Source organism: Odocoileus virginianus, chromosome 33 (genome assembly GCF_023699985.2).
Source record: "Odocoileus virginianus isolate 20LAN1187 ecotype Illinois chromosome 33, Ovbor_1.2, whole genome shotgun sequence".
Taxonomy (NCBI): domain Eukaryota; kingdom Metazoa; phylum Chordata; class Mammalia; order Artiodactyla; family Cervidae; genus Odocoileus; species Odocoileus virginianus.
The window spans coordinates 17,191,842-17,205,234 of NC_069706.1; the positions used below are offsets into that span (position 1 = coordinate 17,191,842).

At 41.9% G+C, this 13,393-nt stretch overlaps 1 pseudogene; it reads right to left on the bottom strand.

Moving 5' to 3' along the window:
* Nucleotides 1-2,084: 2,084 nt before the first annotated feature.
* On the bottom strand, nucleotides 2,085-2,718 carry LOC139032779 (histone H3.3A-like; annotated as a pseudogene).
* Between the last annotated feature and the right edge of the window lie 10,675 nt (nucleotides 2,719-13,393).

Below are 13,393 nucleotides of genomic sequence, written 5' to 3' on the forward strand. Positions count from 1 at the left end.
CAGGTTCAATCCCTGGGTTGATAAGATCCCCTGGAGAAGAGAATGGCTACCCATTCCTGTATTCTTGCCTGCAGAATTCCATGGACAGAAGAGTCTGGAGGGCTACAGTCCATGGGGTTGCAAAGACTTCCAAGGAGCAAGTGTCTTTTAATTTCATGGATGCAGTCACTGTCCACAATGATTTTGGAGCCCCCCAAAATAAATTCTGTCACTACTTCGACTTTTTCCCCTTCTATTTGCCATAATATGATTGGACTGGATGCCATGATCTCAGTTTTTTTAATGTTGAGTTTTAAGCCAGCCTTTTCATTTTCCTCTTTCACCCTCATCAAGAGGCTCTTTAGTTCCTCTTAATTTTCTGCCATTAGAGTGGTATCACTGCATATGAGGTTGTTGATATTTCTCCCTGCAATCTCGATTCTAGCTTGTGATTCATCCAGCCTGGCATTTCTCATGATGTACTCTGCATGTAAGTTAAATAAGCAGGGTGACAATATACAGCCTTATCATACTCCTTTCCCAATTTGGAACCAGTCCATTGTTCCATGTCCAGTTCTAACTGTTGCTTTTTGAACTGCATACAGATTTTTCAAGAGACAGGTAAGGTAGCCTGGTACTCTCATCTCTTTAAGAGTTTTCCACAGTTTGTTGTGATCCACACAGTCAATGGTTTTAGCATAGTCAATGAAGCAGAAGTAGATGTTTTCTTGGAATTCCTTCCTTTTTCCATGATCCAATGAATGTTGGCAGTTTGATCTCTGATTCCTCTGCCTTTTTCAACCCAACTTGTACATCTGCAAGTTCTCAGTTCATGTATTGATGAAGTCTTGCTTGAAGGATTTTGAGCATAAACTTACTAGCATGTGAAATGAGCACAATTGTATGGTAGTTTGCACATTCTTTGGTATCACCTTCTTTGAGATTGGAGTGAAAACTGACATTTTCCAATCCTGTGGCCATTCTGAGTTTTCCAAATTTGCTGGCATATTGAGTTCAGCACTTAAAGGATTTGAAATGGCATCATCTTTTAGGACTTAAAATAGCTCAGCTGGAATTCCATCACTTCCCCTAGCTTTGTTCAAAGTAATGCTTCCTAAGGCCCCCTTGACATCACACTCCAGGATGTCTGGCTCTAGGTGAGTGATCACACCATCAGGGTTATCTGGGTCATTAAGATTTTTTTTTGTATAGTTATTCCATGTATTCTTGCCACCTCTTCTTAATTTCTTCTGCTTCTGTTAGGTCCTTACTGTTTCTGTCTTTTATCATGCCCATCCTTGCATGAAATGTTTTCTTGATATCTCCAATTTCATTGAAGACATCTCTAGTCTTCCCCATTCTATTGTTTTCCTCTATTTGTTTGCCTTGTTCACTTAAGAATGTCTTCTTGTCTCTTCTTGTTATTCTCTGGAACTCTGCATTTCAGTTGGGTATATCTTTCCCTTTCTCCCTTGCCTTTTGCTTCTCTTCTTTCCTTAGCTATTTGTAAAGCCTCCTCAGACAACCATTTTGTCTTCTTACATTTCATTTTCTTTGAGATGCTTTTGGTCACTGCCTCCTGTACAATGTTATGAACTTCCATCTTTATTTCTTCAGGCACTCTGTCAACCAGATCTAACCCCTTGAATCTATTTGTCACTTCCAGTGTATAATAATAAGGGATTTGATAGTGATAGAGGCCTCCTCCTTGGAAGGAAAACTATGACAAACCTAGACAGCATTTTATTTTATTTTCAATGTAAAACATTTAATTTAAAAATGTTGACACTACAATATATAAAATAGCTATTATAAATGCACATAGTGTATTCTATAGCTGCCAGGTTTACTTTTTTTTTTAAGGAAACTGTAAGTTACACTGTGGTTAAGACTTGTATCTTCACCCTTGAAAAGGCCCACATTCTATCACAGTGATGTATGGTCAGACTTAACAGCCCCAATAGTTAAACACTTGGATCAAGTCATAACCAGTTTTATTGCAAAAGGACCCTGTACACATTTATCAATTCTAGTACCTTAATAGCTACCCAACAAGTCATTAACATACAGAAACATGCATCATGAGAAGCAAGAAATATCTTCTGCATATTAGCAACTTGTCACAGCTGAGCAACAGTGCTCACATCACTGAGGTCTGTGAACAGTCACTTTTCGCATTCATCCTGAATGAAAGATGGAATGACTTAAGTACAAATGCAACGTATTATAAACAATTTCTTAGAAAAAAAAGTCACAAATTAAGCCGAAGTATTTTACAGAATTTACTACAAAACACCAGAAAAACTGCCTTCACTTAAGCTCTCTCTCCCCGTATCCGGCGAGCCAATTGGATGTCTTTGGGCATGATGGTGACTCTTAGCGTGGATGGCACACAGATTAGTATCTTCAAACAAACCCATCAGGTACGCTTCGCTAGCCTCCTGCAGCGCGCCGATGGCGGCACCCTGGAACCTCAAGTCGGTTTTGAAATCCTGGGCGATCTCCCTCACCAACCTCTGGAAAGGCAGTTTCCGGATCAGAAGCTCGGTGGATTTCTGGTAACGACGGATTTCTCGAAGCTCAACAGTCCTGGGCCTGTAGCGATGAGGTTTTTTCACCCCGCCGGTAAGAGGGGGCGCTTTTCCTGGCCGCTTTGGTGGCCAGCTGCTTGCGGGGCGCTTTCCCACCCGTTGACTTATGAGCAGTCTGCTTGGTTCGGGCCATTTTCTTTTACCTAATGCCGAAGTTATAGGCCGCTTCTCCGACCACCGCTCAGCCGCTGCTGCCCAAAGAGCTGCAGGAGCTGAGACAGGGGAAGGACCCCTTCCAACGAACCACCAAACTGCTCTGCGCTCCCTAGACAGCATTCTAAAAGGCAGAGACATCAGTTTGCCAACAAAGGTCCATATAGTCAAACTATGGTTTTTCCTGTAGTTATATACTGAATGTGAGCATTTGACCATAAAAAAGTTTGAAGAATTGATTTTGAATTGTGGTCCTAGAGAAGACTCTTGAGAGTCCCTTGGACTGAAAGGAGATCAAACCAGTCAATCCTAAAGGAAATAAACCCCTGAATATTCATTAGAAGCACTGATGCTGAAGCTGAAGCTCCAATACTTTTGCCATCTAATGTGAAGAGTCGACTCATTGGAAAAGACCCTGATGCTGGGAATGGTTGAAGGCAAAAGGAGAAGGGGTCAGCAGAGGATGAGATGGTTGGATGGCATCACCAACTCAATGGATACGATTTTGAACAAACTCTGGGAGATAGTGAAGGACAGGACACTGCAGTCCACGGGGTCGCAAAGAGTCGGACATAACTTTGTGACTGAAAAACAACAAAGAGGCCCCCAGTTTTCAGAAAAGGCATTGAGTCTTAGCTCCATTTCATTCCCTCACTCTTCCTCCTCCCCCTCCCCCTTCCCTCACCTTGTCCCCCGTCTCTCTCCCTCCTCAGTTGCCTTCTCCCCCTCCTCCTTACCCACCAGGGAGGCAGCTGGCTATGCTGGAGAGCCAAGCATTCTCTCTGTATCTGCTAAGCTGAAGCAGCATATTGATGATCGCCTGCAAATGTGAAATAGATGGGAAATGCTTTGCACTTCAGAGGCATAACAAGTGTTATTTCTCCATGGATGCTGGAGGATGGAGCTGACAGTTCTTTGGGGATGAAGGAGAGGTGATAGAGTCTCCCACTTGACCTGAGACAGAGATGGTTTCTGAGCATTTGTTGTGTACTACTGTTCTGTGGTATTTCATATAATGGCCTTCATACACAGCAACACCCCCCCCACCCCCCGCTCCGCCTCTACCCCAGGAAAGAAACAGTCATCCTTAAGTTTATAAATCAATCAAGGTGCTGTGAGACAATATATCAGCTAGGGGATTTCAGCCCAGGTGTAATTGATGCTGAGGCCTGAGGGTTTGCCTCCACCCACCTGGGTTTTGGAAAAACATGCTGATGGAGGTGGCATTCGGCTTTTTAGAGAATGCCACAGGCCTCCTTTTCCAGGGCTAGACCAGGGGTCAGCAAACTTTCTGTAAAGGGCCAGATGGTAAGTATTTAGGTTTTGCAGGCCAATAATCTCTGCTTCAACTACTCAACTCTGCTGTTATAACAGGAAAGTAGCCACAGACAGTAAGAAAACAAATGGGCATGGCTGCGTTCCAGTCAAATTTACACAAACAGGCAATCAGCCAGTGTGCAATGATTAGTCAATCCCAGAAGTCAATAACCTGAGTATGACTCATTCCTTTTCCAGTTACCAGCTGTATGACCTTATTTAACCTACCTGGGCCTTGGTTTCCTCATCAGTAAATTGGGACTAACAATACCTCATAGTAATCATTATAATTGTAGTATCCAATGAGGTAGTTGTGAGGATTAAGTGAGCTCAAGTAGGAAGAACTTTTACAACAGTGTTTGCTGTAGAGTCAGAGGTCAGTGACAAGTGGCTTCGTTATTAGCATCATCATCCTCATCTTCAGCATCGTTGAAAGGACCTGGAGCTAGAAAACGGGGATAATACTTCCTTCACAGGTTTGCTATGGGGATGAAGTGAGACAATGTATGCAAAATGCCGTAAGCTGCGCTAGCACATAGTGGAGGCTCAATGACCCCCAGGTGAATCAGCAAACTCTCATCAACGCTTCTCCAGCTAGTTCTAAAAGGCTCTTCTGGTATTTAAAAAAAAAAAAGTGAAAAACCCAGCCATACACTCTTAAGCTGCTCTAGTCTTAGTTGGGAAAGACAAAAGTGTGAGAAAGATTAAAAGAAGCTTCAGTCAGTAGGTAGAAATTCAGGGCTGCAGAAAAGAGAAACCTCAAGCTCAAGTCCAAGGGGCATGGATATCCCAGTGGGCTGGGGGCTCCCCACCGGAGTTGGGCTTATGAGGGTTGGGAAAGGAGCGCAATGAGTGACTTTCTCCTATGAAGACGACCACCACGAACTGCTTCTATGATGAAGCACAGAGAAAGCCCTGCCCAGCCCCATGAGGACCCATCATTGCTGGTTCCTGCAAAGCCTTTCCTGGTTCTGCAAATTTCAAGGACTTAGTGTCCTTGAAATTTAGAAATACTCTCTGCACACTCAGCCTTACGACTTCCTATTTAGCTGGCCTACACTCATCTTGAGGGATGAAGGCTGATTTGAGAATGAATTTAGTATTCCTCTGCGATTCTGAGCTGCTGATTGTTTGCATAGGAGCCGGTGCTATAATGGAGGAGGAAGGAGCCTGCTAGAGGTTGAGCTGGGGCTCTAGAGTCAAGTGTTTGGAGTTTTCTGGGCAACCTTGGGCAGCTTGTGTTGATAGCACATCAGTGTCTCCATCTGTGAAACAGGGATCCTAAGAGGACTCAGAAAGTAGAAGTGGAGACCCTGGCAAGGTGCCTGCCATATTCTAAGCTGTTCTCATGATGAAGAAGATTGCTGTGCTGAAAGGAAGGTGGAGAGATGAACCTGGATTTGAATTCCATTCAGTCTTGGGCAGGGCATTTAACTCATTGGAACCTCAAGTTCCTCATCTGTAAAATGGGTACAGCAATTAAGGGTTAGGTGTATTAAAAGGTCTAAAGTACTTAGTTCAAAGTCTGGCACACTTTAAGTGAAAGTAAAAGTTTTTATTATTGTTATGGGCCTGGCTGCTATTATTGTTACTATTACTGCAGTTATTATTGTTATGGACCTGGCTAGGGCAGGCCTCAGATGTGACTAGAGCGGATGGTAGGATGTGGTTGAGCTCAGAGGAAGGAAAGGTCCCTGCTCTTGACCCGGCTCCCATGGAAGGAACAACGATGCAGAAGCAGGAGTTCGGAGCTGTGATTGGTGACTGCCCCCTGGCCTGGTTTTAAGTATGACTGGGTGATTTTATTTTGACCTTTGGCTCTTGGAACCTCCTCAAGCTCCTGCTGGAGTTTAGGGTTCTGAGACTTGAACTCAGTTAAGAGCATTAGACTTTTGTATTGCATGGACCTCCCTGAGACTTGGTTTCTTCTCCATTTAAAAATAATAGTGTTGATACTTACCTGGTAAAGGCTGTTATAGCACTTTAATATGTCAGGTACTGCTACAAATTCTGTAGACATACTGAATCATTTAATTCTTACAATAGCCCTTAGGGGTAGCAAATATAATCCCCATGTATTAATTTCCTGAGGCTGCTTTAAGAAATCAACCGAAGCTTGGTGGCTTAAAACAACAGAAATGTATTCTCTCACAGTTCTGGAAGCCAGAGTCTGAAATCAAGGTTTTGGAGGGCTGTGCTTCTGCTAAGACTCCAGATGAGGATATTTTCCTTTTCCGTTCCAACCTTGGAGGCTTCTAGCTGCCAGCATCCCTTGGCTTATAGCCACACATTCTAGCTTCTGCTTCTGTGGTCACATCACCTTCTCCTCTTCTGTTTGTGTCTGAGTCAAATAAAAGCTCCCTGTGAGTACACTTATGATGGCCCTTAGAGCTCACCAGGACCATCCAGGGTAAGCTCCTCATCTCAAGGTCCTTAATTTAATCACATCTGCGAAAGCTTCACCAAATGAGGCAACAGTCAGAGGTTCTAGGGATGAAGACCTGACATTGTTGGAAGCTACTATTCAACTCACTGCACCCCACTTTACTGGAGAAGGCAATGACACTCCACTCCAGTACTCTTGCCTGGGAAATCCCATGGACGGAGGAGCCTGGTAGGCTGCAGTCATGGGGTTGCTAAGAGTCGGACCCAACTGAATGACTTCACTTTCACTTTTCACTTTCATGCATTGGAGAAGGAAATGGCAATCCACTCCAGTGTTCTTGCCTGAAGAATCCCAGGGATGGGGGAGCCTGGTGGGCTGCCATTTATGGGGTCGCAGAGTCAGGCACAACTGAAGCGACTTAGCAGCAGCAGCAGCAACCCCACCTTACAGATGAGATGGGAAGTAGGTGGCAGAGTAATCTGGCTCAGTCTGCACCCCTATGCCGTGTTACTCCGACCAGGCTATGCACCATGTGATGGCTTCCCTGTCGCTGAGCCCTGCAGACATCCCCAGACATCCCTTTCTTTTGGGCACTGTCAGAACGCATGGATTTTTGCTTATCAGCAAGCAACCAGAGAAAATCACCAGATGTAATTTGCCCCTTCTCCCAACGTCTTGCCCTGGTCCCTGCTCTGGTCTTCAAGTTCCTCAGCCAAAACCGAGAGGAAATGACTTCAGTCATGGGTACAAATCCATGTAAAATGAGGCCAATGTCTTGGCATGGGAAATTTTTCACACCTTCTTAATCTGTTTTACCATACGCTCTGCAGGCTCTGTGACCTGGTGTTCTTAGAAGAGAACAGTGTCCTTTTGGATGTGATTTCGGTGACAATGTCTGTGATGAGTAAGCCTCACCCAGCCCAGGCAGCCCTGGGTTCCTGAGGTCACACACCAATCAAAGGCTTTGAGTCCTTGGCTTCCGGGCTAGATGCTGCTCTCACATTAATGCATAACATTTCAGAAGAGAGATTATTTTGTTCCTGCTCACTCTCAAGTACCACTTCTGCTGCCTGCCACGGAGGACCATGGGCGATAGACATGTAGAGGCAGCCAACTCAGGCCTGGGAAGTGACACTCTGTGGGGCTGGCATTTGGAAATATATGGACTCTGACAGCTCTTCTGGCCTCAGCACCTCCCACCGACAATGGTTATGAGTGGTCAAATTGAGGCAGCACTGAGGTGGCTGGTGAGAGTTGCTCCTCTAGTGAAAGGCCCCAGGAGAACACCAGTGAGCTCCCGAAATACCAAGGAGGAACACTCAGTTTTAGATTGTTTGCCAACATGTTTCTGCACAATTATGTCTTTCCCTTGTTGGCCAGTATTGAATGTGCATCCTCTCTCATCTTATATTATAGGGGTTGTGCGGGTGTGGGAGCATTTCATCTACAGAACCCACTGGACATTGTTAGGTGTCTCCTTAAATCAACGTCAGCTCTTCTGTATTGGGGTGGTGTTGCTCTGAGGTCAAGGCATGGTTTACATACCCAGGGCATCATGGAACATTCCATGAGACCTCAGCAGCCATGCTGACAAGCAGGAGAGCAACTGACAGTAACAGGTAAAATATAAAACATGTTGCAACGTGAAGTCTAAAACTACTGATCATACCACCTGCATGGTTATGAATGTTCACTAGTGACTCATTATTGGATCAATAAGATCAGCAAATAGCCAATTAGTACATATCAATGCCAGAATACGAATGGGCACAGAGAACATCAAAAGACACAGTAGAACAAAGTGGTTTAAAAGCCAGGCAAGCTTAGGCTCAAATCCTGTCTCTGCCACTTCTGAGACATACAGCCTGCGTTAGACTCTGTTCTCTGAATCCCGGCTTCCTAATGTGTAAAATGTAGATGACGACTGTATCTTCCTCACAGGACTGCTGTGGGGTTGGTGTGAATTTGTGGTTATGAATTCTTTACCGTAGTCTCAGTGGAAAGTATGCTCTAAGGCAAGTAGTAAATATAGTAAGGTAAGCTCTAAAGTAAGTAGTAAATGCATGTCAAGGAGCAGAACCTTTAGTGTACCTTTCACAAGAGCTGAGGTGAGGCTGTGAGTCCTTGGAGTGGCTCCTTTGTCAGAGGGCCATTTAAATCCAGGCTGCCTCTCTTACTGTTGCCTTTCTGCTTGTTCAAGTTGCTGCGGATGTGTCTCATGATTCATTGGGCATATACAGCATGTCTTGACCTCAGAGTAGCTCCATTCAATCAATAAAACTCCAACTTACCAGGACGCTCTATTAAAGAAAGTGATAGACTTTAGTTAGTAGAAAGAGGCCTCTGTCTTTTCTCCTTTTCTTCTGTATCTTAGACTCTAGTCTTAGACTTGGATGATGGTGTCAAGGACTCAGAATTATGACTGGACCCTGAAAGACCCTTACACAGCACAGCGAGAAGAAATACAATGTAATTAAGTGGCAGGAGCCTGGGTCTGGGTTCCAACCCTTATGGGTTTGAACCCCAGTTCAGCCACCAACTGCCTGGGCGAACTTCAGTGAATCATTCCATGTCCAAATGACTTCTTATAAAGAGAATTTGAGTACTGGAGGAGTGAGTTATTTGTCTAAGGTCACACTGCAAGCAAGCCAGGGAGTTGATTTCAGCCCTAGGACTGTGTGACTCTAAAATCTAGCATTTTGCTCTGGTATCAGGCTTCCTGATATTCTATTGTTTTAAAATGTAATTTTTTTTCTTATTACTCAAGTCTGGTGATGCCAACAGATCAGGAGACTGAAACATTTTGAACAGACCAAAAAGATAAATTTGTTACTTACAGTTCCCAAGAGCAAGGGGTCTGCCACTCCAGGCAAGTCCACCCCTGGAGAAGCGCTAGGGTTGGTCAAGAGGCAGAGGAGCAGGAGCAATTCATGACCTGAGTTGTCTGGTACCTGGCTGTGGGGTGATTAGAACAGGAGAATATGGGCAAGAGTGTAAGAACTCAGTAAAGGAGGTGGTTGGAGGGTGGGTTGTTTGCCTATGAGAAGCATGCTTGTAAGAGAGTAGTTTGCTGTCTCTAGAAATTTACTAGCTCTGGGAGGGGCAGTCTTTCCCAAGTCAACAAGTCCTCAAAATATCAAAGCACAATAATAATACAGAAAATGAAAAAAATGTGATTAATACATCTATTCCTGGTGGACTTTCTAAGCCATGCAACTGTTATTCTATCAGTGAGATTTCCAGATGAGTTTGCCTGATTTATGTCTATTTGTTACATAACTGCAATTATGAAGTACCATAAGATGGCTTTTGTTGTTCAGTCACTCAGTTGTGTCCGACTTTTTGCAACCCCTTGGACTGCAACATGCCAGGCCTCCCTGTCCTTCATCATTTCTCAGAGCTTTCTCAAACTCATGTCCATTTGGTTGGTGATGCCATCCAACCATCTTGCCCTCTGTTATCCTGTTCTCCTCATGCCTTCAATCTTTCCCAGCACTAGGGTGTTTTCTAATGAGTTGGCTCTTCACATCAGGTGGCCAAAATATTGGAGTTTCAGCTTCAGCATCAGTCCTTCCAATGAATATTCAGGGTTGATTTCCTTTAGGATTGATTGGTTTGATCTCTTTACAGTCTAAGGGACTCTCAAGAGTCTTCTCTAACACCACAGTTCAAAAGCATCAATTCTTCAGTGCTCAGCCTTCTTTATGAGATGGCCTTAACCACCAAATAATTATCTTCATAAACAATAGTAGATATAAAATGCACACAAAAAATCCCAGTAGATTTCTTATAGATAATAAAAATTAATAATAAGGTAAAATCATAATAAAATTCTGAGCACAAATGCAGGATATCTAGATAAAAATTTAGTAAGAAACATACGCTGTATTGTAAAAGCATATTAACGTATATATATGGAATTTAGAAAGATGGTAACAATGACCCTATATATGAGACAGCAAAAGAGACACAGTCGTAAACAACAGTCTTTTGGACTCTATGGGAGAAGGCGAGGGTGGGATGATTTTGAAAGAATAGCATTGAAACATGTATATTACCATCTGTGAAACAGATTGCCAGTTCAGGTTCGATGCATGAGACAGGGTGCTTGGGGCTGGTGCACTGGGATGACCCAGAGGGATGGGATGGGGAGGGAGGTGGGAGGAGGGGTTCAGGATGGGGAACACATGTGCACCCATGGCTGAGTCATGTGAATGTATGGTAAAAACCACCACAATATTGTAAAGTAATTAGCCTCCAATTAAAATAAAAAAAGAAACATATGATGTATTGTATGAAATTGAAAATCTTTATTGAAGGGTGTAAGAGATAAATAAATGGAATCTTATGTTTTCAGTATCAAATACTTGCCAGTTTACCCCAAATGATGTAAATATTATGTGATATTAATTAAATAATAGCATAATGTTTATCACTTGACAAAATAACAAACTCATCTGGAACAACACATAGCTGAAAAATATTCAAGGATTTTCTGAAAAAAGAAGAGCAATGAATGGATTTCTTCTAAGAAAATGTCTATGTATCATGAAAGTATTTCAGATCAGAGGGAAGGGTTAATTGTAAAATGAATTAACTTTACTGGAAAAAATAAAGTTAGACCCCCTACCTCATACTTTGTATCAAAATAAATTTCACATTGTTTAAATATTTATATAAAAATAAGCAAATAAACACAAAATTCTTATGGAAAAATATAGGTGGAAGTTCTATTCTCTTGAGAGAGGGGAAAGCCTTTTAAAATTTGAAATCAAAGTCAGAAACCATCAAGAAGAAACACTGATGTATCTATCAACAGATGAATGAATAAAGAAGATGTGGTGCTTGTATACAAGGGAATACTACTCAGCCATAGAAAAGAATGAAGCAATGCCATTTGCAGCCATGTGGATGGGCCTAGAGGTTATTATACTAAATGAAGTAAGTCAGAAAGAGAAAGATAAATGCCATATGGCATCACTTATATATGGAGTCTAAAATATGACAGACTTATCTACAAAACAGACTCAGACACAGAGAATAGGCTTGTGGTTGCCAAGTGAGGAAGGGAGGGTGAGGGATAGATGGGAGTTTAGGATTAGCAGATGCAAAGTGTTACATATAGGATGGATAAACAACAGGATCCTATTGTATAGCACTCTGTATCCTGTGATAAACCATAATGGAAAAGAATATGTAAAAGAATGTGTATTTATGTATAGCTGAATCATTCTGCTTTGCAGCAAAAATCAGCACAACATTCACAGCTGTTCAGAGGTAAATCAACTATATATGACCAGAGTAAACTTTTCAAAAAGAAAAAACATCAATGCCTTTATTACACACAATTGAAAATCTGCACAGCAAAGAAAAACAAAGTTAAAGGACAAAAGGCACATTAAGAAGAGTATTTACAGCATATCTATCTTTAACATTTAAAAGGGCAGTATACTAAGTTACTCCAATGGAAAAAAAATGAACAAGATGCCTAATATACAAATTCACAAAAATGTGTTTAACAAACTTAATATTAATGAAATGTGTTAATGTATTAAAAAGGAAACAGTAATGTTATCACCATTTTTTTCTGCCATCAGAGTGTCAAAAATATAAAGATGGCTCATACACAGAACTGAAGTGATGTTTGCTAGGAAATAGCAGGGTCATGCACTGTTTGTGGAAGCAAACTGAGCATTTATTTTCTGTGTTTTTTCTTTTTGTATGTAATGGGAGTCAAAGTCTTTAAATGACCCATATCCTCTGAAAAAACAGTTTCACATCAAAAAATTTATATGAAGGAAATAGTAAGAGAAAGGCGCTCATCTGTCTGTAGATACTCACTACATCTTTAAGTTATTTTTTACATAATAATGAACAATTGGAAACAATCTAAGTGTCCAGTGATAGGGGATTGATTAGTTATCTCTTGGACTTTTATACAGTGGAATAACATACAGCCATTAAAAGTTATGTGCATTAGAATGGAGAAATAGACATAGAGAATAGACTTATGGACATAGGGAGAGGGGAGGAGAGGGTGAGATTATATGGAAAGAGTAACATGGAGACTTACATCACCATATGTAAAATAGATAGCTGTATTTGCTCTCTATTTTGGGAATTTGCTGTATGTCTCAGGAAACTCAAACGGGCTGTGTATCAACCTAGAGGGGTGGGATGGGGAGGAAGATGGGAGGGAGGTTCAAGAGGGAGGGGGTAAATGTATACCTATGGCTGATTCATGTGTGATCTTTGACAGAAAACAACAAAATTTTGTTATGCAATTATCCTTCAATTAAAAAAAATTTTTTTAAGTTATGTGCATTAGAAAAACACACTTCCATGCAAGAAAGATCTCCATACTGTAATTATAATTAGAAAAAAAGACATTTGCAAAATAGTTTGCATAATATAATCCCATTTTAGTAATAAATAATATAATCCTTTTCTGGAAGAAGATCTAAAAGATTAGACATCAAATTGTTAATAATCATTATTTCTGTGTGCTGGATTAAAGGCAGCCTTTATTTTCTTCTATATAATTTTATCTATGCGTGCGTGCATTCTAAGTCACTTTAGTAGTGTCCAACTCTTTGTGACTCTATGCACTGTAGCCCTCCAGGCTCCTCTGTCCATGGGATTCTCCAGGAAAGAATACTGAATTGGGTAGCTATGCCTTCCTCCTGGCATCTTCCCAAACCAGGGATCGAAACCGAGTCTCTTCTGTCTCCTGCATTGGCAGGCAGGTTCATTACCACTGGCACTCCCTGGGAAGCCCTCAATTTTTTCTATATCCTGAAATTATTGAAAGGGATATACATTTTTACAATCCAAAGTGAAGTGAAGTGGCTCAGTTGTATCCAACTCTTTGCGACCCTGTGGACTGTAGCCTACCTGGCTTCTCCGTCCATGGGATTCTCCAGGCAAGAATACTGGAGTGGGTTACCATTTCCTTCTCCAGGGGATC